General features: G+C 34.9%; 1 protein-coding gene across 1 annotated transcript in view; it reads right to left on the reverse strand.

Annotated features, from left to right (window-relative positions):
* MGAT4C (MGAT4 family member C) overlaps positions 1-15,494 on the reverse strand; it is a 912,166-nt gene that overhangs the window by 492,178 nt on the left and 404,494 nt on the right. Inside the window, exon 2 of the mRNA XM_025402523.1 lies at positions 10,878-10,986. The gene's annotated coding sequence lies outside the window, so the exon portion shown is untranslated. The remainder of the gene's footprint in view (positions 1-10,877; positions 10,987-15,494) is intronic.

The following is a 15,494-nucleotide window of genomic DNA, read 5'->3' on the forward strand; positions in this document are numbered from 1 at the left end:
TGTCTCCCAGTTAGGCTACTCAGGGGTCAGGGACCCACTTGAGCAGGCAGTCTGTCCCTTCTCAGATCTCAACCTCCGTGTTGGGAGATCCACTGCTCTCTTCAAAGCTGTCAGACAGAGTCCTTTGCGTCTGCAGAGGTTTCTGCTGCTTTTGTTGTTGTTTAGTTGTGCCCTGTCCCCAGAGGTGGAGTCTACAGAGACAGGCAGGTTTCCTTGAGCTGCTGTGAGCTCCACCCAGTTCGAGCTTCCCAGCGGCTTTGTTTACCTACCTAAGCCTCAGCAATGGCGGGCGCCCCTCCCACAGCCTCGTTGCTGCTTTGCGGTTAGATCGCAGACTGCTGTGCTAGCAATGAGGGAGGCTCCGTGGGCGTGGGACCCTCCCGGCCAGGTGTGGGATACAATCTCCTGGTGTGCCCGTTTGCTTAAAGTGCAGTATTGGGGTGGGAGTTACCCGATTTTCCAGGTGTTGTGTGTCTCAGTTCCCCTGGCTAGGAAAAGGGATTCCCTTTCCCCTGGAGCTTCCCAGGTGAGGCGATGCCTCGCCCTGCTTCAGCTCTCGCTGGTTGGGCTGCAGCAGCGGACCAGCACCGATTGTCTGGCACTCCCTAGTGAGATGAACCCAGTACCTCAGTTGAAAATGCAGAAATCACCGGTCTTCTGTGTGGCTCACGCTGGGAGTTGGAAACTGGAGCTGTTCCTATTCGGCCATCTTGCTCCGCCCCTCCTGACTTGATATTTTCAAAACTATTTAATATGGTTTGGCTCTGTGTCCCCACCCAAACCTCATCTCTAATTGTAATCCCCACATATTAAGGGAGGGACCTGGTGGGAAGTGATTGGATCATGGGAGGTGTTTACCCCGTGATGGTCCCATGATAGTGACTGAGTTCTCACGAGATCTGATAGTTTAAAAGTGTAACACTTTTTCGCTCTTGCTCTCTTGTTCTCTCTCTCCTGCCAACACGTAAGACGTACCTTGCTACTCCTTCACTTTCTGCCATAATTTTAAGTTTCCTGAGGCCTCTGCAGCCATCCAGAACTGTGAGTCAATTAAACTTGTTTTATTAATAAATTACTCAGTCTCCAGTAGTATCTTTATAGCAATGAAAAAACAAATTACCATACTGTTATACATATCATACCTCCATTTGACTACTTGCATCCTAGCACTGTTAAGCTTCAGATAGTATTGAGAACATTTTCTAATGCCTTTGGCTCCAAAATCTTGCACCAGTCAAAATCTTGCACCAGCCAGCAAAGCAAATAACATGATGATCCCTTTCCAATGAGAAGACTGAAATATTGCATGCATATAACTTTACCAATATCTTGGGTATTTCCAAGATGAATGAATGGATATTAACTTATATTTGTATAACTAAAAACTCATTCTGATTATTTCTTCTAATTTGCAAATGACTTACTGTCTTTTAATATTTAAATAGTGTTTTAACAAAATTAATAATTAAAATAATCTATGCCAATATTAATAGTCACATACTCCAATCCAGAATATGCTCATGATATATTTTATCTCAATAAACCAAAAATTAAAGTTTTCCTCTTTTTATGATAGAAGCAAACTATGTTAATGCAATATACATATTTAAATATCTGAGTATATTTCACTTAAAAACTATGTTAGAAGGATACAATTTATTTTGCAGTCATCCAAATAGGTAGTATACTATGGCATCTGCCCCTTAACAAGTCTCCTCTGAATGTGTGGTCCATCAGTCATTGACTCTCTGGGTAAAATTTATTTCGGCAATGTCCTTAGAGTATTAGTGTGTACTTTTAACTCAAGAAAATGGAAAACCTTACACTGCCATTCGTTTACCGATTGGCTCACAAGTTTTCAGCCTTATTACTAGATATTGAGAAGAGAAGACGGTGAACTATAAGAGTAAAATTATAATTATCATATACTGATCATTTATAAGGCACAAGACACTATAATAAACACATTTGTCTTCTCAGTCATTTTCACATATAAAAAATAACAATCATATGTATAATAAAGTATCATTCACCTTATACAAATAAGGAAACAAAGGCTTAGGGACGTGAGGCAATTGCTCAGGCTAATTCAGCTAACCTGTGGCAGAAATGTTTCTGGAACCCAGGTAGATTGATTCAAAGCCTCTGTTCCAAATGCATACTCCATTCAGTGCTATATAAAGGCATGACTACAAGTTCAAGATAAAAAGAGAAATCACATCTAAGTATCCTGCTCAGACCCTCTTAAACCATTGTCCTATTTAAGTGTCCATGCCTTATTAATGTCAGTTAACAAGGGAAGGAGGTATTGGTGAAAGAAAGGCCATCACAGGTTTGGGATACTATTGTTATAGGTTTGCTCTATATGCTTCTTGGAGGGAAAAGTGTGTGTTTCCCGAAAGGCCTTCTACCTTTAGTGGGCAGCTTTGAAGCTCCCATTCTACATTTACACATAAATGGACATGTATTTCATAGTACTGTTGCTCTGACTTTGACTATCTAATTACTGGAGAGGTAGAGAGTATTATGCATTATATTATAATGCTACATTAATAGAGTTTGAAATGTGCTAACAATTTTAATTAAGATAATTATACATATTATAATTATAATATATATTTTCTTTTCACTTTTCATTTTTTCAAAAGGAAAAGTTAATAATATCATGCTTCTGTACTTAATGAATCATAATTTTGATTAAATTATAGAATTATTTCATTCTCCCATCCACCTTACACACACAGACACAAACACTCTTGCACACACATGCACATATGCACACACCCTCTTATCCATTCAGGAAGATAAGCTTTCACATCCTTAGTAGTCACATTCTTAGTTTTCCCAAAAAAGAAACTCCATTCCATATATACTTGTGGAAATGAAGTATATCATTGCCATATGTTCTCTAAAATGTCTTAAAAGGTGAACATTTCCATTCACATGGAATATTTAAAAGCTAATATAGGCTGGGCGCGGTGGCTCATGCCTGTTATCCCAGCACTTTGGGAGGCTGAGGCGGGCAGATCACGAGGTCAGGAGATCGAGACCATCCTGGCTAACACAGTGAAACCCCTTCTCTACTAAAAATACACACAATTAGCCGGGCGTGGTTTCAGGTGCCTGTAGTCCCAGCTACTCAGGAAGCTGAGGCAGGAGAATCGCTTGAACCCAGGAGGCAGAGGTTACTGTGAGCTGAGAACGTGCCCCTGCACCCCAGCCTGGGAGACAGAGCGAGACTCCATTTCAAAAACAACAACAACAAAACCACAACAACAACCAAAAAAAAAAAAATGCTAATATAGTATAAAATCATTGTCTCAAATTAAAATATCAGATTACAGGAATAAACAATGCAGATATTACATACATTTTAAGATAGAATTATTTATTTAGATTATTTCATTTAATTATATAAAATAGATGTTATTATCTCCATGCTAAAGATGAAGAAATGCAGAGTGTACAGTCTAATTGCTCAAGTTCCTAACAACTGGCAAGTAATATAAGTAGGGTTTGAACTAAGCCTCTCTGATCCTAATGTACTCATTCTTAACCATGTATCTACAGAGAGAAAGATTGCGGAGCATAATAGAAAAGAATCTCTGAAAAGCAGGGCTCAGTACCTGACACTACAGGCATGTGCCACCATGCCAGGCTAATTTGTGGGTGGTGTTTCTTTTTTTTTTTTCTTTTTTTTTTTTTTAGAAAAGGCTTTTTGTCATGGTACCCAGGCTGATCTTGAACTCCTGGGTTGAGTGATCTGCTTACCTCGGTCTCCAAAAGTGTTGGGATTACAGACATGAGCTACCACTCCCAGTCTCTCCTCTTTGACTTTTTGAAAGAGTTTGAGGATTGGTATCTGCTTTCTTTAAATGTTTGATAGAGTTCAGCTGTAAGGGCATAAGGTCCTCCTCTTTTCTTGCTGGGAGACTTTTTCTTACTTATTATATTCCCTTGTTAATAGTTTGTTCAGATTTTCTGTTTACTAATGATTCAGTTCTGGTAGGTTGTATGTGTTTAGCAATTTATCCATTTCTTATACAATATCCAATTTTTTGGCATACAATTGTCAATAGTATTTTCTTATATCCTTTTTATTACTGTGGTACCTGTTATAATGTCTACTTTTTCATTTCTGATTTTATTTGAATGTTCTGTCTTTTTTAGTTATTCTAGCTAAAGTTTGACAATTTTGCTTCTTTTCAAAAAATGAGTTCCTTTTTTTTTATCTCTTACGCTGTTTTTCTAGTCTTTATTTCATTTTCTTTTCTAATTCACTCTTTATTATTTTTTCCCGTGTGCTAACTTTGGGCCTAGTTTGTTCTTTTTCTATTAATAGTTCCTTAAGGTATAATATTACTTGGTTTATTTGAGATCTTTTTCTTCTTTTTTTTGTTGTAGGTACCTATTGCAAGAACTTTGCTATTAGAACTGCTTTTCCTGTATCACATAGATTTAATGTGTTGTGCTTCTATTTGTGTTTGTCTCAAGACTTTTAAAAAATTTTCATTTTAATTGCTTCAGTGACCTTTTGGTTGTTCAGGATCATGTTGCTTAATTTCCATATATTTGTGAATTTTCTAAAATTACTTCTGTTATGAATTTTGTTTCAAACAACAGTGTTTAGAAAATATATTTGATATAATTTACATTTTTAAAAATTTGCTGAGACTTGCTTTGCACCTTAGCATGTGATCTATTCTGAAAAATGTTTTTTTGTATGTGCTTGAGTAGAATGTATATACTGTTGTGGTTGGATGAAATATTTTGTTTATCTCTGTTAGGTCCATTAAATATAAAATGTTGTTCAAGTCCAATGTTCCCTTACTGATTTTCTGTCTGGATGAATAAACTATTTATGGTTGGTATGCTTTTGTTTTTGTTTTTCTCTTTCAGAACTCTGACTACATGATTCCACTCTCTCCTGGCCTGAAGACTTTCCATTGAGATATTATTCTGATAGTATCTGATAGTAATATTCATACTCTTTCATATATGATGTGTTTCTTATCAGTTGTCCTCAGAATTTTTTCTTGTCTTTGATTTTTGATTGTTTCATTATTATATGCCTAGTTGTGCTTCTCTTTGGGTTGAATTTGATTGAAGACCTTCATTCTTTCTGTATCTGGTTATTGGCATCTATCCCAGACAAGAAAAGTTTTTAACCATTATTTCTTTAAATATGTTTTATTGCCTTTATTATCATTTATCTCTTTCTGGAACTCCTATTATGTGAAAGTTTAATCTCTTGATGGTGTCCCATAATTACTGTAAACTATATTCCTTTATCTTTCTGGTCCACTTTTCTATTGAATTTTTCATTTCAGTCACTGTATTCTTCATCTCTAAGATTTCTGTCTGGTTCTTTCCTATTGTTTCTATTTGTCTAACTTCTTGCAATTTTGTATATTTTTTCAAATTTTACTAAATTTTATATTCATATTTTCTAGTACTTCATGGAACATCTTTTTTAGTATTATTTTGATTTATCTGCTACCAATTTCTAGATCTCTATTTCTTTAGGGTTCATTATTGAAGCTTTATTAGCTTCTTTTGGAGGTGTCATGATTCCTTGATTCTTCATAATCCTGTGTCCTTATGTTGTCTGTGCATTTGAGGGAATAGCCCCTTTCTTGGCCTTTACAGGTGTTCTCTGGCAGGGATACACATGCATTATTTAATTTAGCCTCTGATTTTGGAAAAGCTAGCTGGTGACCTCCTTGGGGAGGCAGAACTTTCCATGAGATCTCTAGTTAGTGCGCCATTGACTTTGTTTGGGTGGGGTTGCTCTTTGGACTCTGATGTCCTATGGGAACACTGGCTTTGTTTGACTATAAAGTGGAGTTGCTGGGTGAGTACTGTGATGGATTTTGAGGTCAGTCACAAGATATGTACTCTGGTCAGTCAATTATGTTATCGGTGACCTGAAGTTGGGCAGGGCTGGAGGCTGAACTCCAAGGTTAGGTGGAGTCACTACTCTGGACAGGTGGATCCAGAGGCTATGGTCCTTAGAAATACACAATTAAGGATGTCCTCCCTGTGAATGTGGAGCCATGAAGTGGTTTTTTGGCTATGTTGAGAGGATTTGGGAACTCCCAACATCATCTCTAGCAGATCTAGACCCTATAATTTTCTGAGATGCATGAAGATGGAAGTCTTCTTATTTGGATGGACTCCTCAGGAGGGCTTATATGTGGAGTGAAGATACTACATGATTTTCTGGGTTAAGCAGGTTTAGCCCATTTGCTTCTTTAAAATTCACAGAATTGGGAAGTTCCTTGCCTGGGCAAAGTCACTAGGAGTGTTTCTTGGCTGAGTAAAGCTGCTGCTTGTTAACTTGCCAAGTTTAGCTGGTCTAGCCCCTTCATTTCTTCAAAAAGGGAGGAGATGGGCATGTCCTTGCTTAGGCAGAATTGTTGGGGTGGTCCCCGAGGTGGGGTGAGTTAAAAAGCATATAGGGACTCAAACTAGGTGAAACTCTTCATCATGCTTTTGAAGACACCTTACTCTGTACTGCATGTTGGCTATGAGGTTGACTGGTATCTGCAATTGGGCACCACAGCCAGCAGGAATACAGAGGTCCCACCATGATCCACTCTTGTTACTATGGTCTCTGCCTCTTTTCTTTGGTTCTATTTGGATCTGACTGGTTTAGCCATACCATTTTCCTTAGAGTTCCCTGTGAGGTAAGGACAGAGTGGGCTTCCTGGAAAGCATCTTAGAGTGCTAGGGACACATCAAAATAAAAACATGGTAAAACCTAATCAAATATATTTCCAGGAGAGAGGGTGTTTTCACTGCTTGACTCCAAATCTCCCTTGACAAGTATACTGATGGTCCTCCATTTACAATGGTGTTGTTTTCCAATAGACCCATTATAAGTTAAAAATGCTATAAGTTAAAAATGCACTTAACATACTGAACCAACTGAACATCATAGCTTAGCCTCACCTATCATAAATGTTCTCAGAATGCCTCTGTTAGCCTACAGTTGGGCAAACTTGTCTGGCAACACAGTATACTGTAGAGTATCGATTATTTCCCATCATGATTGAGTGACTGACTGGGAGCTGCAGCTTGCTGCTGCTACCCTGCACTTCAAGAGGGTATCATACCACTTTCTATTGAATACGTATTAACTTTGCACCATTGTACACTAAAAAGTTTCATCTGTATCCATATGGAATCAAGGAATGTATCCAACAATTGATACATGCTATAGGGTTATGCTGTAAGACTGCTGATATTTTAAATAACTATAGAAATAAAGACTATAGAGAGAAGATGAAAGAGCAAGACAGAGAGAGAGAGAGAGAGAGAGAGAGACAGGAAGTATTAGGTTCATTATTGTGTCCTGAGGAACGCTTAAAAGTGTACTCCACTCGAAGAAAAAGCTACCAAAGAAACAGAAAGAGAAAAGAAAAAAAAAATAGGAGAGTGTTAAGGAGGTAAAGGGAAAACTATCTCAAAAGGAATTGAATAGTTACCTCTTAAATACTGGTAGGAAACCAAGAAAACTGAGTGGACTTAGCAACAAGAAAATAATGTAACTACCTCAGAAAATTTGGAAGAATCACGAGGATTGTGCAAATTTAAAGAAAAATGAAGGCAAAGATATGGAAATGGTATCTGGGAAAAAACCAAAACAATAACAACAAAAAAACATTTTGGATGTTTTTGTGAAGTAGCAGATACATGGATGGTATTTAGAGAGAGTATGTAGTCCCAGCCAAATATTGGTAGAGATGTGTAGTAAATATCAAGAGGTGTTTAATGGGAACAACTTCATGAAGAAAATAGAGGTAAATATTTGGAATAAAAATATTTATCAGGCAGAGGAGTATACCTGAGAAGTCACAAGTAGAAGAGATGGAAGTTGGGGTCATGCAAGTTGGGATACTTCTTCCCATTATAAATAAACGAAAGAAGAGCAGTATGAGGGCAGATTGGGAGGTAAGCTTTGTAGATTTGGAAGCAAAAGAACACAGGGGAACCCATTAAATGATCTGTATATTCTCAGTGAAATGGAAAGCAACTTTATCAACTATAAGAAAAGGAGAATGAACAAAGCAAAGAAAATTTGAAGAGTAATAAAATTTTTTCTACAAAATATCTCTCTAAAAAGCAGATTTCTTAAAATATATCTAAAAGGAAAGAAAGTATAACAAAACTGTCTCTTTTTTTTTTTTTTAGGGGTTTCTTTTTTTTTTAATTTATTTATTATTATTATACTTTAAGTTGTAGGGTACATGTGCATAACGTGCAGGTTTGTTACATATGTATACTTGTGCCATGTTGGTCTGCTGCACCCATCAACTCGTCATTTACATCAGGTATAACTCCCAATGCAATCCCTCCCCCCTCCCCCCTCCCCATGATAGGCCCCGGTGTGTGATGTTCCCCTTCCTGAGTCCAAGTGATTTCATTGTTCAGTTCCCACCTATGAGTGAGAACATGCGGTGTTTGGTTTTCTGTTCTTGTGATAGTTTGCTAAGAATGATGGTTTCCAGCTGCATCCATGTCCCTACAAAGGACGCAAACTCATCCTTTTTTATGGCTGCATAGTATTCCATGGTGTATATGTGCCACATTTTCTGTTTATAATTAGAAAGCAATGAATTTTCATCCTATTTGTAAACTTTTTGTCTCATAAAATCGAAGTTATAAGAAAATTCCCAAATGAAATAAATCATTTTCCCTGGAGTGGGTATGAGGCTTGATAGGAAGATACCTTCATATAAAGTAGCCTCTAGTCTGAGCCATATAGTTCAGGTAGAACGTAGACAAGAGACAGTAGAAAAAGCAGCGTTCTCAAGATGAATAGCAAAAGCAAAGGCATGAAAGTAGAAAATGGCAGGATATCCTGCTGTGCCAAACTCATCAGGGGGGTAGAGATGCTATACTCGCTTCTCTTTCCTATCTTCCAAACTAAAGCATGTGTGTGTATGTTAACAATTGTAGTTCCTAAACGTGAAGATAACAATGAAAAGAAAAAAAAAAACACACACATATATTTATAACTATATATATATAATGATATAACTATATATGTGTGTGCATACATACACACACACACACACACACGTATATATACCATTAAATGTGGTTCTTACCCTAGAAGGACTTTTTTTTCTGTCTGAGATTCACTTAAAAGTTGGAAAGATATACACTAAGGGAATTGATACCTTATGTTGTTGCTTGCTGCATGTGCCTATAGCAACAAAAGTCTTTAAGAGTGCAGAAACCACAGAAATGTAAAGCAAATACTTTTTTTTTTTTTTTTAACTACATGGATTCATGGTAACATAGTTACTGATTTATTTCCCTTAGCTCTCCTTTAAACTAGAATCTCTTTCGGAGGCAAGACTGTCTGTATTTCTTTCAGTGCAAGGTAAACAGGTAAAGATTTCAAATGGGTTGAATTGAATGCATGCATAATTTAAATGAGGACAGAACAAGGGGAAAATGGCATTGCTAAAGTTTTGTAAGCTTGTGCATTAAAGCATAGAATTATTTTTTACATCTGAAAAAATAAGTCTCATTGTATTCATTGTCATTACTGACTCCTCCTGACTTTACTATTTGTCCTTAGCCAAACCTTCACTATGAATTTGTTATTTTTATGCATATGTGTTAAATCCTCATTAAATCTATACAGATGTTATGTTTCATTTAGTTAAGCTACTTATTTCCTCTCCTCGAAGCTTTCAGCAATGTACATAATCAATAAATACCTATTGAAGTTATCAGATAAGCATGAATTTTTATTGGCAACCTATTAGACAGACATGGCAAGCTGCTCGTAACTTTGAAGCCTGGAAGCCTATCCTGGTCTAAACTCCTGAAAATGATCGTATTTAAATTTCATAGATGTATAAATTAAGTCATGGATGTAACTGAGCAACTTAAAAAGAATAAAATCCGAATCATACAAGTTTATTTAAAAAGTAATGTATCTTCAAATGTAGCTGTTTGGTTATAAAGTCTTTTTGATATTTATGTTATTGTTTTCTGAACTAAAGTTTACCAAGAAAATGAAAAGGAAGGGTCATATAAATGAAAATTAAAAGCTATAAATTTCCATAGGGATTACATTGCTTTAATATGCAAATGTGTAATTATCTAAAATTAATTTTCCTCATGTCAAATGTTACTTATGTACATGTACATATTTATATACATGTATATGCTCTCAATATTTATTGTCATTTTAGACTGATATGAATTCAGATAGTTTATAATACGTAGAGATTCTCATACAAATGTTGAAGCACATTACAGGCTGAAGAAATTACATGAAAAACAAAATTTTGTACTTTGTATATATGTGCACAGTTACAGTCTTTAGAGCTAAAGTGAGAAAACTATTCAAATAAACTCATCCAGAATAATCCCCCGCTTTTCCAATTTTAAATATAGAAAGAGATTAGAGTGGTCAAAAAAATATGCAAGTAAATCCAAAGGCCGAGTTTGGTGGTGGTGAGCTCCTGGGAATTAATAACACCATTGGTCAGGGGAAAACTTAAACACAAGATTCACTCTCAGCCATGGTATTAGAATACCAATCTTTCTTCACTTCGTGCTGTCCAGGAGATCTACAGTATAAACATAAAATGACCTCACATTTCACTCAACAGAAGAGTAGTTTAAGACTCCCCTATGTCCAATACAAATTTAACATGTGCAATATGACTTAGTGTTTCAGTTTTATCTTGCTATAACATAAAGGCACAAAGCATAGTGAAAAAAATATTTCAAAGAAAAAACATTTTCTGACTTATATAACAGAGTCTCCTCTCCCTGACCACATTACGGTTTAAAAGGATTTCTTATCAAACTCTCACCATAGCAAAGAAAAAGAAAGCTTCTCTTACCAGAGTGGATAAAGCTTCAATCTTGCTATAGCGTTTTCTGCAGCTCTTGTTTGAAAGACAGATCCACAGCAGCTTTGTGCATACAAGTGATCTGGCTGATCTCCAGTTCCTGCACAGAAAAAAAAACCAGTATAATTGGCTCTCAAAAAGGTGTTGTAAACATTCATCATGATGGCACTTGCATGTTGAATCTAGTGACTGTTACTCTAGTAGACTTTCTCCAAACAGGCCAATTACATTTCTACTTTCAATACAAGCTGTTTGGTTTGTCTGCTCGATACTGAGATTAATAGTTTTAAAGAAAGCATGCATTTGTGAGTATCTGTTCTATTACTATGTCTGAAAGTGTACTCTAAGATTAAAAAATATACACACAATTATAAATCAAGATGATATTGTCTGGTACATAAATTTACTTAGCACCTATACGTCTTTATTTTTAAATTTAACAATAATCAGGCCAGTATTAATGTACTAATGAGATATCAGTGTTATTAAGTCTCTTTCATTTACTATTTGATAAAACTCAAATGAACATTCTATATCTCTGCTTTGCAAAACACCCACATCAATAATGCCTCCAACATACCCCAGAGTCTGAGACCAAATGTGCTGCATTTCTAAGTCCATTAAATATTCCACGGTTTCTTTGCCTAAACCTTCAAAGTGGCCCAGACACAATCACATCCTTAAATTTTATGGGCGCAATAAAGAGGTCACAAAGCATTGACTTTTTAAAATTTTTGCACATTCAATGTTTCTGGAAGCATTAACTCATTATAACTACAAGTGGTATATTCTTCTTATCAAATGAATATGAACACTAGATCAAAAATTAATTCTCAATAAAAATAGTCTCAATTTGTGCCACTCTTTATAATGATCTAAGCAATACATTGATCTTACAACTATGTGATTATATAATCTTTGCCTTGCTTCCCATGGGTTTAAAGCCTGGTTAAGTGTTATCAGCAGTACCACAATGAAAAATATGAATTAACTGGATAGAGAGATTTTTTCTTTTTGCATTTTTATATCTGGCATCTTATTTTCCATCATGTATACAAATTAAGCAAGTGCAACAAACAATTTTGTGCAACAATTTATGATTGTAGAAATCTCAAAAAAATGATAACTTATGATAATATAATTCAGAGGATTATAGGTTGATATATACTAGTCTTTCAAGGCAACAGATTTCATTAACCTAATTATGTTACTTAGGGAGTCAGAGTGTAGGGGGAGGAGACCTATACTGTTTTTTAAAATAGTGTGTATCAGTCAACTATTATCCTTTATTATTATGTAACAATTGTCTTTATAAAATTTTCCACTAACATTTTCATGTTTAGTTATTTTATTAGAACAGTGAAAACAGCATTATTATTCTCCATTATACACATGATATAACTAGGACTCAAAGGATAAGGAGTTGAAATTCTTAACTAGAGAAACTTCTGATGTTCAGCTACATCCAAACAACTTTTTTTTAAAAAACAATATATCTAATATTTTTCTTTAAAAGAGGTTTGTGTGATTTAGCTTGGTGATTTCAATTGGAGAATAGGCATTTAGTGAATTATTATAACATATTCGGAGCTGTGATACATTGAGACCTTTTCCTATGCCTAATTATTTTGGAAATGATCTGCAAATACAGTTCAAAAAGACAATTATATATGATGTTATGTTAAAAATGTTTAAAATTTAAGAATTATCTATGGAATATCTGCTAAGTGACAGGTTCTTTGTTAAGTTCTAATGTTATGGTAGTGAATAACATAAATATCTCCACTTTATATAATTTTCGATGTAGAAATGAAGATAATTAGCCCAAGATACAAATTTGTTTGGAACATTTTAGTGGCAGTGAGTTAATTTATAAATTCATTAATAGAAAAAAAAATCCCTAAGATATCAGAATTTTTATGTCTTTATTACAAAAAATTCTAATCATTATTAAAAACAGTATTGCTGAAACATTGAGCTAATCATTTAAAAATGATTTTGAAATTCTTAATGCTTATATTTTAGAAGAAGATCGTAGACATTTTTACTAGTTATTTTCCAATGTACACAATTTGTATTTATAATACATATGTATATCTACATATACAAATAGTCATATTAAGGTCTTGATTAGATAATGAGGTTTGGAACAGTTCAACTATTACATAATATGGTTGTAGGAGTAAATGAAGTTTTCCACTAAAAGTTGTTGACGTCCCCCCTCCAAATGAATATATTAAAAATAAAATGATGAAGGCAAAATAAAATTATCATTAAGTATCATATTAGTTAAATGACTTATAGCATTTATGTGTTCTAGTTATTTTCAATCTCTTTACAAATACAGGAACACATTGTTTTATTGTGATTTGCTTTATTGCACTTTGTAGATACTGCAGTTTTACAAATTGAACGCTTGTGGTAACTCTGCATTGAATAAATCTATCAGCACCATTTTTCTAATACAAAGTGCTCACTTTGTGTCTCTTTGTCGCACTTTGATCATTCACACAATATATTAAGCTTTTCCATTATTATTCTATACTTTATCTGTTTTGTTATATCTACGATCATTGATGTTACTCCTGTAATTGTTATGGGGCACCACACACCACAACCATACAAGACAGTGAAATGTTGTGTGTGTTCAGACTACCCCACTGACCAGCTGTTATTCATCTTTCTTCTTCTACTGGAGACTCCCTGTTCCCTGAGACACAAAAATATTGAAATTTAGCTGATCGATAGTCCTACAATGGCCTCTAAGTGTTCAACTGAAAGGAAGAGTCATAATCTTTTACTTGAAGTCAAATGGTAGAAATGATTAACTTTAGTGAGGAAGGCATAGAAAGCCAAGATAGGCTAAAAGCTAGGCCTCTTACGCCAAACAGTTAGGCAAGTTGTGAATGCACACGAAAAGTTCTTAAAAGTGCTAGTCCAGTGAAAACATGAATGATAAGAAATCAAAACAACTGTATTACAGATATGGAGATAGGGTTAGTGGTCTGGATAGAATATCAAACCAGCCACAATATCCACTTAAGATAAAGCCTAATCCAGAGCAAGGCGTTAATTATCTTTAATTCTATGAAAGTTGAGAGAGTTGAGGAAGCTGCAGAAGAAAAGTTTGAAGCCAGCAGAGGTTGGTTTATGATATTTAAGATATGATGCCCTTAACGCAAGAGATGATGCAGAAGCTGAAGCAAGTTATCCAGAAGATCAAGCTAAGACAACTGATGAAAGTGGTTATGCTAAACAACAAATTTTGGTTGTCGATCAAACAGCCTTCTAATAGAAGATGATATCCCTATAAAACAATAAAACAATGAAGAAAACAAAGTAACTAGGTAACAATCAATATGATGACTGGAACAATATGTCACATCTCATAGTAACTTTGAATGTCAACTATATAAATGCTCCACTTAAATGATACAGATTGTCAGAATGGATACCATAATCACAATCCAAATACTGCTGTCTTCAAGAGACACACCTAACCATGTAAGGATTCTTATAGACTCAAGCTAAAGGGATAGAAAAACATATTCCACACAAATGGAAACCAAGGGCAAGCAGGAGTAGCTATTCCCATATCAGATGAAATTCCCATATCAGATGAAACAGACACTAAAACAACAAAAGTAAAAAAACAAAAAGATGAAGAAGGTCATTATATAATGATAAAAGGATAATCCAACCAGAAGATGTTATAGTCCTAAATATATATGCACTGGAGCTCCAGATTCACAAAATTATTACTACTAAACCTATGAAAAGAGGCAAACACCAATACAATGATAGAAGCGATTTCAGCACTCCACTGACAGCATTAGACAGATCATTGAAGCAGAAATTCAACAAAGAAATGCTAGACTTAAACTGCACTCTAGAGCAAATGAACCTAACAGATATTTATAGCACATTCAAACCAATAACTGCAAAATACACATTATTCTCATCACCCTACAAATCATTCTCCAAGATAGAACATATAACAGACCACAAAGCAAGTCTCAATAAATTTTAAAACTTGAAACAATATCAAGTATCTTCTCAGACTATAGCAGAATGAAATTAGAAATTAATTCCTAAAGGGACCTTCAAGAATATACAAATACATGGAAATTAAACAACCTACTTCTGAACTATGTTTGGGTTAACAATAAAACCAAGGTGAAAATCTAAAAAGTATTAAAAATGAATGATAATAGTGACACAGGTTATCAAAACCTCTGTGATACTGCAAAAGCAATGCTAAGAGGAAAGTCTATAGCACTAAATACCTACATCAAAAAGTCTGAAAGATCACAGATTGACAACCTAACATCACACCTCAAGAAACTAGATAAACAAGAAAAAAACAAACCCAAAATTAGCAGAAGATAAACAACAACAACAAAGATCAGAGCAGAACTAAGTGAATTTGAAATCAAAAATCAATACAAAAGGTAAATGAAGCAAAAAGTTTTTTCTTTGAAAAGATGAACAAAATTGATAGACCATAAGCCAGATTAACCGAGAGAAGGTTCAAAAATAAACTCAATTAGAAATTAAAATGGAGATATTACAACTGACACCACAGAAATAGAAAAGATCCTTCAAGAC

The sequence above is a fragment of the Theropithecus gelada genome, chromosome 11, assembly GCF_003255815.1.
Source record: "Theropithecus gelada isolate Dixy chromosome 11, Tgel_1.0, whole genome shotgun sequence".
Taxonomy (NCBI): Eukaryota; Metazoa; Chordata; class Mammalia; order Primates; family Cercopithecidae; genus Theropithecus; species Theropithecus gelada.